Here is an 18,925-nt window from a genome sequence, read left to right as displayed (position 1 = left end):
AACCTCTTTCTGACTTGGACAGTCTGAAACTTTTAGCTGTTCTCAGGATTATACTTTAGCCTGCTGAATTTACTTATCAGTAGCTGAAGGTGGTGCCCAACCATCTCTTCCTCCCCCATTTTTGGAAACTGGAGCTTTCAATTCCAGCATTGGGACAGCTTCCGAGGCAGCTTGTGCCTCCAGCTGAGAATGGGCACCAGTCTCCATGGCATGGAGCACTCTACTTATGAGTCTTCTCTGTAGATGGCAATCCTCTCCTTCCATTCCTTCAAGTGTGTTGCAGGATGCCCTTCTGGTCTCCTGGACTCCCCAGACAGGTGCTTCAGCTAGTTCCAGATAGCTCTGGGTGTTTACTAACTGCCCTGTAGCATGAGCTGACTCTAGGAGCTCCTTACTCCGCTGTCATCTTGCTGGTTGTCCTATCCCTCATTTTTTAATAGCATTTTTAAACAGTTTCGCTGGATACAGAATTCTTGGTTGCCATATTTTTGCTTTCAGAACTTTAAAATACGTTATCCCAGTGCTTTCTTGCCTCCATAGTTTCTGATGAGAAATCAGCACTTAATCTTATTGTGGCTCTCTTGTACGTGACATGTTGCTTCTCTCTTGTGGCTTTCAGAATTCTTTATCTTTGGCATTCTACAGTATGATTATAACATAGTGTGGTGTGAGTATATTTGGGTTTATCCTTTCTGGAGTTTGTTGAGCATCTTAGATGTTGTATTAGTGAAGATTCCCTAGGGAAACAGACCCAGTAGGCGATACCTGTGAATAGTATGAGATTTTATAAAATTGCCTCACATGACCTAGGGGATGTATATGTCCAAATTCTGTAGGGCAGGCTGCAAACCAGGCATTCCAATGAAGGTCATCGATGAGTTCTGCAGGACACACTGGGTATCTGAAGTAGAGATGGAAATTCTTCCTCTGAATGCTGAAATCACTTCCCCTTTTAAGGCCTTCAACTGATTAGATGAGATGGCTCTTAATCCTGGCAGCAGTCTCTTCAGTGTAAATGTAATCAGCCTTCTATGCAATCAACTCACTGATGAGTAAAGTCTATGAAATGTCCTTGTATTACAATTAGTACAGTGGTTGCTTGACCAAACAAATGGGCACCATTACCTGGTCAAGTTGACACATTAGCCTAACCACTGTTATATTTGGGAAGTTTATGGCCATTATTTCTTTCAGTATTTTCCCTCTTCCTTTCTTCTTCTTTTGGAATTCCCATAACGCATATAACGGTATCCCTGGTGGTGTCCCAGAGGTTCCTCAGGCTCTGTTCACTTTTGTTCATTTTTTCTTTCTGCTCCTCTGGCTAGATGATTTCCATTGTCTTATCTTCAAGTTCACTGATTGTTTCTACTGCTAGTCCCACTCTGCTATTGAACTCCTTTAGGGAATTTCAAATTTCTGTTATTGTCATTTTCAGCTTTGATTCCTTTTTTATAATTTCCATCTCTCTATTGATGCTCTTTTTTTTGTGTTTTTCTATTACTTTTATGATCTTTAGTCCTTTGTCCATGTTTTCCTTTAGACTTTTAGGCATATTTAGGGCATTTTTAATGTTTTTTTGACATTTTTTTTTCTTTAGAAGGGAAGTTGTGGTTTTACAAAATAGTCTTGCAAAAAATAGAAGATTCCCGTATCCGCCCTATTATTAATACCTTGCATCATTTGTTATAAGTGATAATAGCATATTTTTATTATTGTACTACTAACTATAATCCATAGTTGAACTTAGGGTTCCCTGTTTGTATAATATAGTTCCATTGAGTAATTTTAAAATTTGTATTCTGTTACCATGTAAACATTCTAACATTTCCCCTTTTAATCAAACTCAGATATATATTTTAGTGCTGTTAATAGCATTCACAATGTTGTGCTACCACCATCACTATCTATTACCAAAACGTTTCCATCATTCCAAATAGGAACCCTGTCCATTTTAAGCTTTAACTTCTCTTTTCCAATCCCCAACCTGTCCCCTAGTAACCTATATTATAGCTTCTGACTCTGTGAGTTTACTTATTCCAATTTTTATATCAGTGAAATCATATAATATTTGTCCTTTTGTATCTGGCTTATTTCACTCAACATGATGTCTTCAGGGTTCATCCATGTTGTTGCAAGTATCAGGACTTACTACTTTACATACATTACAATGTATGTACCACATTTTATCTATTTATTGGTTTATGGACACTTGGGTTGCTTCCATCTTTGGGCAGTTGTCAATAATGCTGCTGTGAACATCAGAGGTTTTGAGTCTCTGCTCTCAATTAGTTTAGGTATATACCTAGTAGTGGGATTGCTGGGTCATTTGATAATTATATACTTAACATTCTGAGAAACTGCCAAATTGTCTTCCACATAGCTACAACATTTTTCATTGCCACCATCAATGATTTCTCCACATCCTCTCTGACATCTGTAATTTTCTCATTTTTTTAAAACAGCTCTTCTAATGGGTATGAAATAGAATCTCATCGTGGTTTTGACTTGCATTCCTCTGAATATCTTTTCATGTGCTTTCTGGCCATGTGTATACATTCTTTGGAGAGATGTCTATTTGAGTCTTTTGCCCATTTTTAAATTAGGTTGTTTGCCTTTTTGTTGTTAAGTTGAAGGATTTCTTTATATTAATATATACTGGATATTAAACTTTTATTGGGTAGGTGGTTACCCAAGTATTTTCTCTCATTGTGTAGATTATTTTACTTTCACAATAAAGTCCTTAGAGGATCAAAAGTTTTTAATTTTGATGAGGTCCCATTTATTTTTTCTGTTGTTGCTTGTATAAAGTCTAAGTCAAAGAAACCATTGCATGGAAGCGGATGTGGCTCAACTAATAGAGCATCCATCTACCATATGGAGGGTCCAGGGTTTGATCCCCAGGGCCTCCTTACATGTGTGGTAAACTGGCCCATGTGCAGTGCTGCCACATGCAAGGAGTTCCCTGCTGCATAGGGGTGCCCCACACACAAGGTGTGTGCCCCACAAGGAGAGTTGCCCCATGTGAAAAAAGTGCAGCCTGCCTAGGAGTGGTGCCGCACACATGGAGAGCTGACGCAGCAAGATGATGCAACAAAAAAAGAGATGAAGTTTTCCAGTGCTGCTGGATAATGCAAGCAGATGCGGAAGAACACACAGCGAAGGGACAAAGAGAGCAGACACCAGGAGGGGGGGAGGGGAGAGAAATAAATTTTTAAAAATTTAAAAAAGATAAAAAAGGAAACCATTGCCTAACACAAGGTATTGAAGATATCTACATTTTCTTCTAGGAGTTGGACACCTAGAAGGTGTACTTCCCTATATTTTCTTCCCCTACATTTTCTTCTAGAAAAAGATTAGTTTTTCCATTTCTGGAAGGTTGTTGGAATTTTGACTGGGATTACATTGAATCTGTAAATCACTTTAAGTAGGACTGATATCTTAACAATATTTAGTCTTCTAGTCCATGAACATGGAATGTCTTTCCATTTATTTAGGTCTTCTCTGATTTCTTTGAGCAATGTTTTGTAGTATTCTGTGTAACAAGTCTTTTATGTAGTTGGTTAGCTTTATTCCTAAGTATTTAATTCTTTTAGTTGGTATTGCAATGGAATTTTTTCCTTGATTGCTTGTATGTAGAAACAGTACTGATTTTTGCATGTTGATTTTGTCCCCCACCACTTTGCTGAATTCATTTATTAGCTCTAGGAACTTAGTTGTAGATTTTTCAGGTTTCTGTATATAGGATCATATCATTTGCAAATAGGGAAAGTTTTACATCTTCTTTTCCAATTTGGATACCTTTCATTTCTTTTTCTTGTCTAATTGCTCTGGCAGTAACTTCCAGTACAAACAGTGTTGAATAACAGTGGTGACAGTGGGCATCCTTGTCTTGTTCCTGATCTTAGAGGAAAAGCTTTCAGTCATTCACTATTAAATAGGATGTTAGCTCTTCATATAAGCCCTTTATCATGTTGAGGAAGTTTCCTTCTATTTCTAGTGTTCTTATTTTTTTTTATCAAGAAGGGTGCTAGATTTTGTCAGATGCCTTTTCTGCATCAATTGTGATGAACATGTGTGTTTTTTTCCTTATTCTGTTAATGTTGTTTATTACAGTAATTGATTTTCTTGTGTTGAACCACCCTTGTATACTAAGGATAAATCTCACTTGATCATAGTGATTAATTATTTTAATATGCTCTTGGATTTGGTTTGCAAGTATTTTGAGGATTTTTGCATCTATATTCATAAGAGATATTGGTCTGTAATTTTCTTTTCTTGTGGTATCTTGATCCAGCTTGATATGAGGATGATGTTGGCCTTGTAGAATGAATTAGGGTGTGTTCCTTCATCTTCAGTTTTTTTAAAGAGTTTGAGCAGAATTGGATTAAATCTTCTTGAAACATTTGATAGAATTTCCCTGGGAAGCCATCTGGTCCCAGGCTTTTCTTTGTTAGGAGGTTTCTGAGTATTGATTCAATCCTTTTAACAGTGATTGGTTTGTTGAGATCTTTCTATTTCTTCTTGAGTCAGTGTAGGTGGTTTGTGTGTTTCTAAGAATTTGTTCATTTCATCTAGGTTTTCTTACTTACTGGCATACAGTTGCTCATAGTGTCTTTTTATAGTCCTCTTTATTTCAGCAGGGTCAGTAGTAGTATCCTCTTTTTGTTTTTGGTTTTCATTATTTGTATCCTTTTTTTCTTTGTCAATCTAGCTAAATATTTGTCAATTTTATTGATCTTTTCAAAGAACCAGCTTTTTTGGTTTTGTTTATTTTCTCTATTTTTTTGTTTTCTATTTCATTTATTTCTTCTCTAACCTTTGTTATTTCCTTCCATCTGCTTGTTTTGGGTTTAGTTTACTCTTCCTTTTCTAGTTCTTCCAATTTTGAGATTAGGTCTCTGATCTGAAGGCTTCTTTCTTTTTTAATGTAAACATTTAGAGCTATAAATTTCCCTTTCAGCTCTGCCTTTGTTCTACCTTTCAGTTTTGGTGTATTGTATTTTCATGTACATACATTTCAAGATATTTCCTTATTTTGCTTTTGATTTCCTCTTTAGCTCATTGGTTGTTTAAGAGTATATTATATTAAAAAATAAATAAATAAATTTTTTTTAAAAAGAGTGTGTTATTTAATTTGCACATATTTGTGAATTTTTCATTTCTCCCTTTCTTATTGTTTTCTAACTCCAGTCCATTGTGGTCATAGAATATATATTATAAAATTTCAAATATCTTTTCAATTTATCAAGACGTTTTTTGTGACCTAAGATGTGGTCTATCCTGGAGAATGATCCATGTGCACTCAAGAAGAATATATATTTGTTTTGTTTGGGTGCAGTGTCCTATATATGTCTGTTACGTCTAATTGATTTAGAGTATCTTTCAAGTCTTGTATTCCCTTATTGATCTTCGGTCTATATATTCTATCCATTATTAAAAGTGGTGTATTAAAATCGCTCTTATTAATGCAGAACCATCAATTTCTCCCTTCAAATCTGTCTGTATTTGCTTCATGTATTTTGAGGCTCTACTCTTACTAGCATATATATATTTATAATTGTTACATCTTTCTGTTGAGTTGACCTCTTCATCAGTATATAATGACTGCCTTTGTCCCTTGTAACTGTTTTTTATTTAAAATCTATTTTATCTGATATTAGTATAGCTACCCCCAACTCTTTTTTGGTTACTTCTTGCATTGTATAATTTTTTCATCCTATTTGTATCTTTGACAGCCTATTTGTATCTTTGACTTTAAGGTGAGTTCTCTTGCAGACAGCTATAATTAGCTCATGCTTTTTGATCCATTTTGCCAATCTCTGCCTTTTGACTGGAGAGTTTAATCCATTTACATTTAAAGCCACTACTGATAATGTAGGACTTTCTTCTGCCATTTTGCTACTTACCCTTTGTAGTCATATTCTTTTTTTTAAGATATATTTTTAATTTATTTTTAAAAGATACATAGACCACACCAAATGTTACATTAAAAAATAAAAGAGGTTCCATATACCCCACTACTCCCCACATGCCCCACTTTTCCCACATCAGCAACCTCTTTCATTAGTGTGGTACATTCATTGCGTTTGATGAATACATCTTGGAGCACTGCTACACAGCATGGATTATAGTTTACATTGTAGTTTACACTCTCTCCTAGTCCATTCAGTGGGTTATGTCAGGATATATAATGTCCTGCATCTTGTATTCTTTTTTTTCCTCAATTTTCTGTTTATGCCTACTTTTATATAATGTGATTTTTTGTGTTGTACTCTACTGAGTGCCTTTTCTTTTATGTATGGATATATTTTTCATCTGTTTTCCTTTTGGTTAGTGTAGGGTTAAAATTTAGCACTGTTATTATATAGCAATATAAATTTGATTTGATATCAACCTGAACTCAATAGCATACACACATATTTTTCCTATATCCCTCTTCCCCCCCACCATGTTTTTGTTTTTTGTTTTTTGTTTTATTGTTTTGTTCTTTGCTTTTGTGTATGAGTGCTTGTTACCACTTCTATGTTTGTACATTTCATGTAGAACTTTTTTTTTTTTAATAAAGTCTTAGTCTGGTATGTTCCAGGTCTGGTCCTCCTCATTGATGCTTTCTAATGCTTTAACCTTCTTTGTGTGGACTATTGTTTCCTGTTCCTTTGTATGTTTTGTAATCTTTTGTTGAAACCTAGACATTTTAATATTTTAATGTGTTATCACTAGAATTTAGATGCTGAGGCACCTGTTTCTTAAACTTGTATCCAGCTAATGTTATGACAGAGCTTTCCTTGAATCCTGGGAGTTAACAAACAAACAAACAAAAAAACTCAAGGGAATAAAGAAAACACTTTCCCCTGTGTTTGAAGTTTGACCTGTGATCTTTCTAAATCTTTGCCGGTTGACCTGTGCAAGTGCTCTCCTTCAGGGCTTATCTGTATAATGAGTTTGGAGAATCGCTCCTGGCCAAAGTATAGTGGCCTTCCTGATCCTTTCTGCACATGGGTCTTGTCGTGGGCATGTGTTTGGAGCCCTAGGGATGTCCCCGTTTACAGATGTGAATTCCTCCTCTTCCCTAGGTGACCGTTTCCTCATGGTCCTTGGCACTGTACTGTGTATCCTCCAGCCTGCAGTCCCTTGTTCCAGGCAGCCTCCTCTTGACTGCTCCCCCACAGTGCTTGAAAGAGAGCTCTGTGAGCTGCCTCTACACACGGGGCAAGTTCTGGGATGGGGAGCTCCTCGGGCCACCACCAGGCAGATTGGGCTGGACATACATGCTCCCAGTATGTGCACAAGAGTCACTCTCCTCCCTCTGGAGTGGGGACAGTGCAGGCTGGCTCTGTGTGGAGCTGGAAAAGGGTGGGGAAGGGGGCAGCCAGGGTGCCACAGCACCTAACTTTTTAAAGTAGGTTTTTTCTTGACTTGGCACTTGCCCGTTTCTACTATCCTTTAACTGTTTTCCGGAGCTATGAGAAAGATGTTTCTGCCAGTTCTTTTTTTTTTTTTAAAGATTTATTTATTTATTTATTTCTGTCCCCTTCCCCCTGCCCCCAGCCCCAGTTGTCTGTTCTCTGTGTCTATTTGCTGCGTCTTCTTCTTTGTCCGCTTCTGTTGTTGTCAGCGGCACAGGAATCTGTGTCTCTTTTTGTTGCGTCATCTTGCTGTGTCAGCTCTCCATGTGGGCGGCACCATTCCTGGGCAGGCTACACTTTCTTTCGCGCTGGGTGGCTCTCCTTACGGAGCACACTCCTTGCGCGTGGGGCTCCCCTACGTGGGGGACACCCCTGCGTGGCAGGGCACTCCTTGCGTGCATCAGCACTGCGTATGGGCCAGCTCCACATGGGTCAAGGAGGCCCAGGGTTTGAACCGCGGGCCTCCCATGTGGTAGATGGACGCCCTAACCACTGGGCCAAGTCTACTTCCCTTTTCTGCCAGTTCTTGTTGGTTGTTCAAACTTTCTGGGGGGTAATGGAGCCCTGAAGCTTCTCACTCTGCCATCTTGATTGGAGCCTTTCTTGTTTTTTTGTCACTATTCCATCCTTCATTGATGTCTGGATCGTCTCAGGTCCTGATACATACATAGGATCTTTAAGCTGTTGGGGGGTTACATGGTACTCTTGTATTTGGGGTTTGGATATGCCTTGTAGATATAGTTTCTGTAGATGATGTCTATAGGGTTTTGAATTTGCTCTCCTTGTTGCTCTGTTTTCATGGGTGGGAATTTGGAGAGATTAAAAAACTCTGCTGCTTTTGCATGGAATCCCGATACTGTCCTTCCCAGGCTTCTAATCAGTACTTACGTTTTTAAATTAATTACAGTTAAAATTTATTTTCCTTTGAGTAATACTTCAAAGAGTTTGAAAACAGTAACATGTTTATAAAAATACATACTGGTGTAGGTGTTATCAAAAGAGCTATGCATTCAACAAAACCAATATATGCCATAGGGAATATTTTCCAGACTTTAAAGCACAGTTTTCTCTTTCTCCATGAGAACATATTTCAATGCATATAAATTATTTTCTGCTCCTAACTTTAAGTTGTAAAACTTTAAGATAATGATCCTTGTAATAAAACAATTTTAACTTTGTGTCACTCAACCAGAGCAGGGGATTTCAAATTCCTTGAAGTCATGGAATATTTTTAATTTTTAAAAAAAATTTACATTGATTAAGAGCTAAAATATTATGGAAAATATAGGACAAAGTAATAAATGCAAATTTCGTATAATTGTGGATGGATAATCAGTCAGAAATAATTGTAATATAAGACAATATTAGGGAAACAGACTTGGCCCAGTGGTTAGGGCGTCCGTCTACCACATGGGAGGTCTGCGGTTCAAACCCCGGGCCTCCTTGACCCGTGTGGAGCTGGCCCATGCACAGTGCTGATGCGCGCAAGGAGTGCCGCCCCACGCAGGGGTGTCCCCCGCGTAGGGGAGCCCCACGCACAAGGAGTGCGCCGGTGAGGAGAGCCTTCCAGCACGAAAGAAAGTGCAGGCTGCCCAGGAATGGCTCCGCCCACACTTCCCATGCCGCTGACCACAACAGAGGCGGACAAAGAAACAAGATGCAGCAAATAGACACAGAGAACAGACAACTGGGGGAGGGGGGGAAATTAAATAAATTTTTTTTTAAATCTTTAAAAAAAAAAAAGGCAATATTAAGTAGATGGTATTGTAATAAATTTTTACCCTTAAAAGGTTAAAACCCCTGAATGATATTGCAGTGACAGATGCAGGACATTATATATCCTGCCATAACCCACTGAATGGACTGGGAGAGAGTGTAAACTACAATGTAAACTGTAATCCATGCTGTGTAGTGCTCCAAAATGTATTCATCAAATGCAGTGAATGTGCCATACTAATGAAAGAAGTTGTCGGTGTGGGAAGAGTGGGGATGGGGTGGGGAGTGGGGTATATGGGAACTTCATATTTTTTAATGTAATATTTTGTGTGAGATATATGTCTTTTAAGAAAAAAAGATAATAAAAGATTTTTTTAAAAATAGAAAGCTTTTGCCTGTAGATGGCAACATTTCATCTTCCATTTTACTCTGTCCTTGATTTCCTTTAGGGAAAGATAAAGAAGAGAAAAGGACCAGATTCAGAAATATCTTTTCACAGATTTAAAAGCTATGGAAAGAAACTCTGTTTCACAAAATCACCAGAGAAGCCTGACTTTAAATATGGGCCCCACCACATATGGGTTATGTGGCCTCGATCACGTTACTTAACATCTCAAAGCTTCTGTATCCTCATCAGTAAAACTAGGAGAGTGACCTATCTCATCTGTATTGAGGAGGAATGAAGTAATGTATGTAAAATGCTTAACACAGGCCTATCTGTTATGGAGGGTAATTTGGCAGTATTTATCAAAATCCAAAATGTGCATACTCTTTGTCCAGAAGTTCTATCATGAAAAAAGTATTAACATGACTACACAAACCTATATAGAAAAAGATATTTATTTTGGCATTATTTATAATATCAAACACTGCAAATGTTCACTTATAAGGGAATGATTAAATAAATTGCAGTCCTTCCATAGAGTGGATTATGCTGCAGTTGTTAGGAATAAGGGAAATTCATCTGTACTGATAGTGAAGAAGTACATGCTAGATTGTTACATCAAAAGAGCAAGTAACAGGAGATGGCAGAGTAAGAAGCTTGAACAACCAGCAAGAACTGGCAGAAACATCTTTCCAAAGCTCCAGAAACAGTGGAAGAACTATAGTAACGGGGCAAGAGATGAAACAAGAAAAAGTCTGCTTAAAAACTGTAGGATCTTGTGGTGCCCTTCTTTTCCTCCTTCATCTCCTTCCCAAATCAGCGCTGAGCCAGGTCATGCTGCCATTGCAGATCCCTGGTCCGGGTTCTGAAGGGAGCAGAGTAACCCTTGTGCATACACTGGGAGCACGTATGTCTCACCCAGCCCATCTGGCGGTAGACTGAGGAGCTCCCCATCCCACAGCTTGCCCAGCGTGTAGAAGGCAGTTTGCAGAGCTCTCCTACAGAATTCCGTGGGGAGCAGTCAAGCAGCTGCTGGGCAAGGAACCATGTAGTGCCTGGGACCACAGGTTAACCATTTCTGAGGGAAGATGGAGCCTTCCTACCCATGTAAATGGGGAAATTCCTAGGATCACCTATATGTAACTAAGACAAGGCACCTGTGCAGAAAGGACCAGGGAGGCCTCTACACTTTTTTATTTTTTAAAGATTGTTGTTCACTCCTGGCATTCAAGTAAAGCTCTCTCATAACACTAACTGGATACACTCTTCAGGAGCAGACACCTCAGGTCTAAATTATTGATAACACATTAAAATATTAAAATGTCCAGGTTTCAACAAAAGATTACAAAGCATACAAACAAACAGGAAGTGATGGCCCAGGCAAAGACTAGAAACCATCAAAGAGGAAGACCATACCTGGATTACCAGACAAAGACTTTAAAAACATGGTCATAGGGAAACGGACTTGGCCCAGTGGTTAGGGCGTCCGTCTACCACATGGGAGGTCTGCGGTTCAAACCCCGGGCCTCCTTGACCCGTGTGGAGCTGGCCATGCGCAGTGCTGATGTGCGCAAGGAGTGCTGCGCCACGCAGGGGTGTCCCCCGCATAGGGGAGCCCCACGCGCAAGGAGTGCACTTGTAAGGAGAGCCTTCCAGCACGAAAGAAAGTGCAGCCTGCCCAGGAATGGCACCATCCACACTTCCGTGCCGCTGACGACAACAGAAGCGGACAAAGAAACAAGACGCAGCAAATAGACACAGAGAACAGACAACCGGGGGAGGGGGGGAATTAAATAAATAAATCTTTAAAAAAAAATGGTCATAAATATACTCAAAGAGTTGAAGGAAAACATGGACAAAGGACTAAAGGAATCCAGGTAAACAATAGATGAACACAAACAATATCAATAGATAGATGGAAATTGTGAGAAGGAACCAAACAGTTGAAGAACATAGTAACAGAAATTTAAAATTCCCTGGAGGGGTTCAACCACAGATTAGAGCTGGCAGAAGAATCAGTGAACTTGAAAATAAGACAATTGAAATCATCTTGTCTGAAGAGCAGAAAGAGAAAAGCATGGAGAAAAATGAACCTGTGGGATTCCATCAAGCTTCTCAATACACTCAATGTGGAAATCCCAAAAGGAGAAGAGAAAGAATCAGAGAGAATATTCAAAGAAAGAATGGCTGTAAACTCCACAGATTAATCAAAAGGTATGAATATATACATCCAAGATGCACAGCAAACTCCAAAAAGGATAAACCCAAACAGACCCATGCTGCAGCATGTTGTAATGAAACTGCCAAGTGCCAAAGATAGAGAATTCGGAAAGCTGCAAGAGAGAAGCAATGTGTCACTTACAAGGAAGCATCGGTAAGATTAAGTGCTGATTTCTCATTGGAAACTGTGGAGGCAAGGAGGCAGTGGGATGAAATTGAAGTGTTGAAAGCAAATCCCTGCCCACCAAGAATTCTCTATCTGACAAAATTGTCTTTCAAAATTGAGGGAGTGGGGAATGGGTGTGGCTCAGTGGTTGAGCACCTGCTTTGCATGTACAAGGTCCCAGGTCAATCCCCAGTACCTCCTAAAAGGAAAAAATATATATGGGAAGGAAGGCAGCTGAGGAGGAGGGAGTGACCGGAGGGGGCTGGCCCTGCATGCACTCCGCACCTCAGGAACTTTGCTGCACGTGGGATGTCTGCTTTTGGAAGACAGTTACCCAGAAGAAAAGATGTTTGGTTTTCACAAGCCAAAGATGTACCGAAGTGTACAGGGCTGCTGTATTTTCAGGGCTAAGTCCTCCAGTTCTCGATAGACTGACCGTAAATGCTCTGAAGAGGACTTCCAGAGCTGTTTTGGGTTGCATGAGCCTTGTTCAAGAGGCAGCGCCTGGGTCCGGCTTGTGAAAAGATGGAAGAAGCTGCCAGCAGGATTAAAAAATAAAAACTGGAAGCATGTGGTAGATGCAAGGGCAGGACCCAGTTACAAGACTACATTGAAACCAAAGTGAAAGCTCTATCTGAAAACAGGATGAAAAGCAACCGGATCAGTAAACTGCAGAAGGAATTTACACGTCCCAATTCTGAGGCTCACAGTACCACCTCAAGTACCTCCCCAGCCCGATCTCCTTGTTAATGTAAACAGTCAGATGCCAGCTAATATACAGAGGTGGCTTCTGGCTCTAGCAGAACAGTAGCCTTTTCCTTTTAGGTCTCACATACTGGAAAAGACAGAAAATACGCTGTGGGGTTATCTATCAGGCCGTTGTGGGAAGTCCTCATTGACACGTATCTTTTTAAGCCTTGCTGCAGCACTGAGAAAGCTGCAGAGAAGCCAAGGAGCAGGGGCCAGAGCCCCCACCCATCGCCACTCAGGAAAGGTGACTGAGAGTTATGTAGATGGTGAACAAACCAACAGAAAAGCACAATTTTAAGTTTGGAAAGACAGCAAAGTAACCCTCCTATTTTTAATACGGATGCTTGATATTCTGCCGAAAGACAATTTCTACAATGGTTTTGAATGGGTCCTTTCCCCCCAGTTCTACAAACTCTGAAGCCAGTGTCTGACTTCCTAAAAGAAAAAGAGATGTGTGCATACTACTTAAGCTCCTGAGTATTTCATAGGAAAGCTGAATGCTGCTATGAAGTGCTCTTTTTTTTAAAAAATCCCTGCCTCATGAATGAAATTAGGGTAATTTAAGGGGACAGAGATGGGATTTACTGTGTTATAATCCAGATGTAGTTTTAGTCTTTGCTATATTGAGAAGCAGTGGTTGGGGCATTCTTTAATAGAGCTGGCTACACTTGCTTTCCCTCATGATGGTAAATTTTTCATAACTCAGTAACATGGACTTGGTTTAGAAGTATTTGTTCATAAATTTGAAATATTAAGGTCTTGCCAAGGTTCTGATGGTCCAAACCTGTACTACTGAAATACTAAGCAGGGCAGACCAAGCTTTCTGTCACAAATACCTTGAAAGACAAAGTAATTACTAAATATACAGAGAGGTAATGACTGTATATGTTGCATCCTGTGTCACCTCCTCAATATTAATATTTAATAAAGATTTTAACTTATATGAAACTTCTGACACAGAATCAAAGCTCCTCTTGGGGAAATGGCAAGGCTCCAGGACAAATGATCCTATATGAATAGTACCAAAGCATTACCACTCGGTAGAGAATACACACTGTTAAAAACCTTAGGGTTAAATAGGAACCAGGTGTAGGGAAATTATAAATGAGTCTAACTCCCATACACTGGGGGAAGAGGTTGTCACATATTCCAAGGTAAGGCCCACTGACTCAGTGCCAAATTCCTGGGAACCCATAACGAGAACTGTATCTGTTAAATATGCGTCCCAGAGACTTAAATCTTCCAGCTCTTCACAGGCCAGTGGAGCCCTGAATCTCAGCAGAGTTGCAGCCAACACCTACCCTCCAATTTATCAGACTCACCCAGGACAACTAACAAAAGGATGATGACGGACATTGCTTATCCCAAAAAACAGAATATCAACAACCGCAAGCAAAACATTTCCACCCGTCTGCCCCATGGGATCTAAGCCCCCTCTCAATCAGAAGCAGAGTGGGCATCACCACCCCAAATCCTCAAGATTGAGGAATGAACATACATAAGGGGGAATGCAACTATGGACCAAAGTAGACTTATTTTTAATTTTCTAGTAATGGAAGAACTTGTAGCACTGATATAAAGACAATGGTCCCCTGAGGTTCTGAGGGGAAGGAGAGAGAAGAATAGGTGTAACACGGGGCATTTTGGGGACATGGGAATTGTCCTGCATGACATTGCAATGACAGGTACAGACCATTATATGTTTTGTCAAAACCTATAAAATTGTGCAATGCAAACTGTAAACTATAATGTAAACTATAGACCATGGTTAGTAAGCAATGCTTCAATATGTGTTCATCAATTGTAACAAGTGTTCCACAACTAATGAGAGACATTGTTAAAGGGGAGCAGTGTGGAGGGGGAGGGATGGGGGTATATGGGAATCCCCTATATTTTCCCTTTTTTTCCCACCCCTGAGATGGCTCCATTGTCTGTTTGCTCGTTGTTTTTCGCTCGTTGCTCTTTGCTAGCTGTCTGCTCATTGTCTGCCTGCTTTTTTCTTGAGGCACCAGGACCCGAACCTGGTACTTCCCATGTGGAAGGTGGGCACCCAACTGCTTGATCCCAGTCCGCTTCCCTGAGCCACATCTGCTACCCTGAATCCCCTGTATTTTCAATGTTACATTTATATAATCTAAAACTTCTTTAAAAATAAATATATTTTTTAAAAACCTTAGATTATGTGAAAAATAAAGTGTGCAAGTCTTCAAGATGGCACAAAACGAAGGTTAATGTTTCTTGGGGCACTTTTCCAGAGGGCTTGCCAAGTGTGATATAATAATTGACTTTTGTTTGTGTTAATTGAAAATCTCCACAATTCAGTTTTAACTCTGTATTCAGTTGTCCTTTGTGAAGGTTTTATCTGAATAGAGTGGGTGTTAGACTTGTTTTAACCTATTAGGGTTGTTTTGTGTTTTTTTTCTTTTCACTATATTTAAAGTAAAATTTACTAGAATGAAAGAGGTGTGTGTTCATGTTGAGTGGGTTGGATTTTTTAATTTTATTTTTAAAGGTTACATTATGTAAATGATACACTGAAAATATAGGGGGGTTCCCATATACTCCCCTCCCCCAACACACACACACTTTTCCTCATTAACATCTTTTTTTTTTTAGTGTGGTACATTTGTTACAATTGATGAATACATATTGAAGCATTGCTGCTAACCATGGTCAATAACTTACGTTATAGTTTACACTTTGCACTGCACATTTTTAGAAGTTTTGACAAAACATATAATGGCCTGTATCTGTCATTGCACTGTCATGCAGGACAACCCAAGTGTCCCCAAAATGCCCATGTTACACCTATTCTACCCACCGGAGGTTTTTTGTGTTTTTTTTCTCTCTCTCTTTTTTTTAAAAATGTTACATTAAAAAAATATGAGGTCCCATATACCCCTCACCCCCTCACCTCACTCCTCCCACATCAACAACCTCTTTCATCATCGTGGCACATTCATTGCATTTGGTGAATACATTTTGGAGCACTGCTGCACCCCATGGATAATGGTTTACATTGTAGTTTACACTCTCCCCCAGTCTACTTAGTGGACCATGGCAGGACATAAAATGTCCTATGGAAGTATTTTGAGTTTAAGGAGAGTGATGTGTGCCACCTGTTCTCAAATGTTCAGAAGAAAGATGGATGGATGGATGATAGATTGGTAGATAGATACTGCAAAAGTGAGCAACAAAATATTAAAATTTTTTGATCTAGGTATCAGGGGGAAGTAGGGATATGTTGGAGTTCTTTGTATAAAGTTTATATTATTTTTGTTACTGTCCTGTAAATTTGAAATTATTTTAAAATTAAAAGTTTTTAAAAGCATTATAGCAAGCCCTCAGAAAAAAGGTAACAGAATACCCTATAAAGTTGTTGTTAAAAATACTGTTTGGAACATGTATGGCTGAGGGTAAAATGTAAAGTTAGATAAGTAAAGAAAACATAAGAGTAGGGCCAGTCAAGATGACACTGCTGCTTCACTTCCTTTTTCCTCCATGTCTTCTTCCTTGATTTTCCTAGTTAAAATAATGTGCAAACCTTCTAATTCCTTTTTGTGAGAGTTTGAAATTTTGTGAAAACCAGAAAAGATCACGTTCTCTGAACAAATCCATCCTGTGGGTGTGGGACCCTTTAATTGTATTAGATTCCGTTAAGGGAGCTTGATTAGATCACTTTTGATTAGACTGCATTAGGGCCTTTGATTGGACTGTGTCAGTGAGGCGTGACCCAGGTTAAGTCTCCACCCTCTTGCTGGGGTCTTGTATAAACTGAGAACTAAAAGCAGAAACACATAGAGAAAGGAAGCTGCCATTTTGATCCTGCCAAGTGAGAAAGGACGACTCCAGAATCACCTACAGCTACACAAAGACAGAGAGGCTGAGAGATAGACTGAGACAGACAGAGGCTGGAGGCCAGAAGCTGAAATCAGCAGAGCACAGGGGCACGGAAAGAGACCCCTGAGAGGCTAGACCCACAGTCCTCAAAGCTGAAGAGATGAGCCCTGCCATGTGCTCGATCACCCCCAGCTGAGCTGGGGAAGGAAGTGTCCTGGAGGAGACGGCAGAGACCCAGACGGAGGGGTGCCACTTTGCCTTGCCACGTGGCAGGACTCCACGCTATGCCTTGATTTGGACCTTTTCAAACTCTGGAACTGTAAGCTTTTACCCTAATAAGTCCCCAATGTAAAAACCAACCCATTTCTGGTATTTTTGTATTAGCAGCTTTAGCAAACTGAGCCAATTTTTAATCAATTCAATAAGCTCTCTTTAAATGACAATATTTTCTTTCAAGAGAGCACATTTCAACTAAAACATTCATAATTCTGAATTTCTCTCAAAAAACAGTGTTATAGGGAAACGGACTTTGGCCCAGTGGTTAGGGCGTCTGTCTACCACATGGAAGGTCCGCGGTTCGAGCCCCGGGCCTCCTTGACCCGTGTGGAGCTGGCCCATGCGCAGTGCTGATGCGCGCAGGGGGTGCCCTGCTATGCGGGGGTGTCCCCCGCGTGGGGGAGCCCCACGCGCAAGGAGTGCACCCATAAGGAGAGCCGCCCAGCGCGAAGGAAGGAGCAGCCTGCCAAAGAATGGCGCCGCCCACACTTCCCATGCCACTGACGACAACAGAAACGGACAAAGAAACGAGACACAGAAAACAGACAACTGGGGGAGGGGAGGGGAATTAAATAAATAAAAATAAATCTTTAAAAAAAAAAAAAACAGTGTTATAATAGTGATAGTCTTGCCAACAAAATTCTGCTCAATTCAAAAATTCCTCCCATAAATTTTAAGTGCAAGTAATTTAACAAATGAAAATAAAACAAAAAAGGCTTAGTATGTTCTTAAATGTTGGCATTTGAGGGAAAGCATTCATTCAGTCAGTCATCCAATAAGTACTTATCAAAATGCCCATCACGCCTGACTCTGTTCATGTGAGGTAGATCCATGATGAACAAGAGATGCCCTTGCTACCATACCGGGCCTTGCACACTCCTGCGAGAGAAATGCCTGCCAGCAAAGGGGGTGTAGGAGCAAGGGGCATCCTCTGCAGGGAGGCAGGCAGGCACAAAGTTTAGTGCCATGGGGAGGGAGGAATTTGGACTTCGCCTAAGGGGGAAGCACCTGAAGGATTCTAAGCAGAGTTGTGACATTACCAGATTTCCCTTTGTCAAAAGGTCGCCGTGGCTGCACTGAGACGAATGCAGTGGCAGGTCAAGGGAGTCCCAGTGGGAGGTGGTGGCACGGGAGGAGCCAGATGTGAGCAGGGAGAGGCCGAGGGCAGCCGTGCCCTGTCCAGGGTAGGGAGGGCGGGAGGCAGCACCCATATGGGAGGAAGCAGCATGACTTCAGATTTGGGGACATCTGAATGGAGACATTGATTAGGCAGTTGGCTATTAACCTGGATCTCAGATGAGGGGTTGGCCTAAGGATAAAGAATTAGGAGTTGTTGGAGAGAATGACATAAGAAAAGACTATCCCGTAGCCCAGATCCTTGAGCAGTCTTTAAGGAGTCTTTAAGGAGACTTTAAGGAGACTGAGAAGGAACAGAAAGAGATGTTGGGAAAGAGCTAAGAGAGAACCAATGTCACAGGTGCCAAGAAGTAAGAACATCTCAGGGAGGAGGTTATGGTCTACTCTGCCAGGGCTACTGTGGACTTGGGCAGAATACCTGCCAGGTGTCTGCTGGAAGTCAACAGTGAGCTTGGGGAGAGTTCCAGAGTCTTTGTGGGACAGAAGCCAGATGTCTTAGTTTCCCAGCTGCTAAAGCAAATATCATAGAGTGGTTTGGCTTAAACAAGAGGAGTTTGTTGGCCCACAATTTTGAGGCTGGGGGACGTCCATAATCAAGATGTCAGCAAGGCAATGTTTTCTTCCAAAGACTGGCATGCTGGCCACCAGCAATCTTTGGTCCTTGACTTTACTTTTACTTGGCAATGCACATGGCAGTGTCTTCCCCTTTTTCTCCCAAGCTCTGTTGACTTCTATGGCTTTCTCTCTCTGTGTTTGAATTTCATTCTGCTTATAAAGGACTCCAGTAATCCAGATTAAAGCTCAACCTGATTCAGTGGGTCCATTCCTTAACTGAAGTGATGTCTTCTAGAGATCCCAAGTACAGTGGGTCCACCTCACCAGAATGCAGACCAAGACCCAAACAGGCCCTAACTGGAGTCCACAATCCAACCCGCCACACCTGAGTAAAGTATATCAACAGATACGTGGGAGATAACAAAATGGAGGCACCAAATGTAGCTGATTCTTTCAAAAGAGTTAAGCCCAGGA

At 40.5% G+C, this 18,925-nt stretch overlaps 1 protein-coding gene and 1 pseudogene across 1 annotated transcript in view; both read left to right on the top strand.

Annotated features, from left to right (window-relative positions):
- Positions 1-18,925, top strand: part of IMPA2 (inositol monophosphatase 2) — an 85,077-nt gene that overhangs the window by 56,532 nt on the left and 9,620 nt on the right. The gene's annotated exons all lie outside the window — the stretch shown is intronic.
- Positions 11,242-13,008, top strand: LOC105747245 (SIN3-HDAC complex-associated factor pseudogene; annotated as a pseudogene).

Source organism: Dasypus novemcinctus, chromosome 16, assembly GCF_030445035.2.
Source record: "Dasypus novemcinctus isolate mDasNov1 chromosome 16, mDasNov1.1.hap2, whole genome shotgun sequence".
NCBI lineage: Eukaryota > Metazoa > Chordata > Mammalia > Cingulata > Dasypodidae > Dasypus > Dasypus novemcinctus.
Note: the sequence above shows the minus strand (reverse complement) of the source record. Positions and strands in the feature narration are given on the sequence as shown.